This window comes from Triticum dicoccoides, chromosome 7A, assembly GCF_002162155.2.
Source record: "Triticum dicoccoides isolate Atlit2015 ecotype Zavitan chromosome 7A, WEW_v2.0, whole genome shotgun sequence".
NCBI lineage: Eukaryota > Viridiplantae > Streptophyta > Magnoliopsida > Poales > Poaceae > Triticum > Triticum dicoccoides.
In genome coordinates, this window is record NC_041392.1 from 417,102,729 (window position 1) to 417,105,031 (window position 2,303).

The 2,303-nt window shown below is 42.8% G+C and overlaps 1 long non-coding RNA gene across 1 annotated transcript; it reads right to left on the bottom strand.

The window, feature by feature from the left end:
- Nucleotides 1-1,228: 1,228 nt before the first annotated feature.
- On the bottom strand, nucleotides 1,229-2,042 carry LOC119328519. The gene is made up of 3 exons (XR_005158998.1): nucleotides 1,704-2,042; nucleotides 1,551-1,612; nucleotides 1,229-1,464 (listed from the first exon to the last, which is right to left on the bottom strand). It is a non-coding gene; the product is annotated as an uncharacterized LOC119328519 (long non-coding RNA).
- Nucleotides 2,043-2,303: the final 261 nt, after the last annotated feature.

Consider the following 2,303-nt stretch of genomic DNA (forward strand, 5'->3'; position numbering starts at 1 on the left):
ATATATTCCTTTGTTGTAGGGAAAAACTAGCTTTATGCAAATGATAACCGTAGAGCCTCCACCAGCCAAATATGAATGTAGTGATAGATGTTATTTGTTCTTTGCTCTTTGGTGTTATCTTGCTAGCATATTCCATGTGCTGACCTACATGGCTGCAACGTATTATGTTGCAGAATTTTTAGACGAAGTGTAAGGTGCGCTAGGTCGTTGTCATGCATTCGGTATTGCCGAGGAGTTGGATGGACTCATTTATCCTCGACGCTTCCACAATTATCTTATTTTAGATGGCCTTAGCCATATTATTGTAATAAGTACTCTTTATGAGACACTCGATGTAATAAGTGTGTGATTGAACTCTGTTATAATTCCTCGAGTACTGTGTGTGTCAGCAATACCGATCCAGGGATGACACTTAAGCACAGAGACTTGACCGTCTGAGGTCAGGTCGCCACAGGAAGTCTACACAAATGTGGTACTCTCCTGTTAGCAGAAAAAATGCAACACGTGTGGGTTGTAAAGAAAATATTTGAGTATAATGGAGTGTATTAGATAAAAAAGGTGGACGCTAAACTTGGTAATTAAGGAAAATGAAAACACTAAAATACGGTTTATTTTATTACTAAGCAACATCACATGCTAAGTAATAATTACCATTTGAAAAGCAAAAGGCACGTTCGACAATAAATATCAGTATATTGAGAATATGGTTTCTGGTTATTACTAAGGGTACTCAATTGATGTTCCAAACATCCAATGTGAAACTAAGATTTCAATGTCTTGTTTTGGAGCTAGCTTATTAGGAAATTACATGTCCAGATTATCAAAAGGGAAATATGTTTCATATGGACCCTGAGGCAATAACAACAATCCTAGAAAAGCTGCGAGCAGATGGTCTACAATATAATCAGTTGCTAACCTATATAACACCCCCCACAAATTTTGGCTGCATGTATAGTGAAAGGAAAGGCAAGTAGGTCAACATACAGCGGAAGCAACTAATGGCCACCACACCCATAATCTCTCTCTGCATTTTCTAGTCTCTAAAATAAATAAATAATGATTGTGAAATCTGATGCACAACCGAAGAAAAAGTATATTCGCATAATCACTTAAAAATTCCCATACACTACATAGAGAGTACAATTTTTATGGTTAATATTGATCTTATAACATGTTCTATTACAAAGATGCAAACTGCACTACTAATTTCAAAATTTTCCACCAGCACTTTTGGAATGTGAGTTGCTAATTAATGACAAGCGCAATGGCCTTCTAGGAAACTAAATGTACATGCTACATCAGGTAAATTTTCCAAATACAGGTGGCCAACATAATATATTCAATATGAAACTTCAGGTGCTGCAATGTAATGTATTCAGTCTGAAACTTCAGCTACTGCAAAGGATTGTGCTTCATTTGTTCATGAAGGAAATTTGGGTTCCAAGACATGTCCTCTTCTCCTCTCTGAAGAAATAATTACTGTGGTGCATTAAGTAAATACAGTCCGGAGGAAGGAGACGAGAAGAAGGGGAGAGAAGATAAATTCTTACAATTGTCCATGGCGTCGGAGCAGCAGCGTCCTAGGAAGGGAAGAAGCAAGCACACAGAGCACCTACACGTGCGTGAGGAAACCACATCAGGGAGGCGAGCGGCCAAAACAAGACTAACCAACAGTCCGGGGGAGATAGGGGCGGGGAGGAGACCTTCCATGGCGGCTGTAGGTGCATGGTTGTGGAGATGGAGGCTGATGCGGATCTGGCACTGGGAGCGGAGGAGCTCGATGTCGACGGCGCTGGACAATCTGGGTGTGCCATGGTCGCCGCCTGGCCTGCTTCGGTCGCGGTGGATCTCCCTCCCTCTTCTCCTCCCATGCCTTCTGTTAAGGCGTCACCTTGGGGTTGGAACATGGGAAAGCAGCACATGCTAGAAGGAGGCTTTGGGAGGCGCAGCTGGTGGTGGGAGATGCGGCAACAACGTGAGCAAATCGGCCGGCAAGTCAGGCGGCGGCGGAAGGTGACCTAGGTTTAGGTTTAGGTGGGAGAGTGTGGCGTGGGAGAAAGAGAAGGAGTGGCTGGGCAGAGAAAGAGATAAGATGGGCTTAGCCAAAACTTTGACAATTGATGTGTCGGTGTTGTTTTGGACAGACAACGTGTCGCTAATGTGCACTTATGCCAACAGATGCATGTCGCTATTCTAGTGTCGTGGTGTAGTGGAAATCCAGGAAGAGAAAATGAAGGCATCCCCAGAACAACCCAATTTCTACAGAAAAGGACCTGAGTAATATCACATGTTTCACGTGCAAG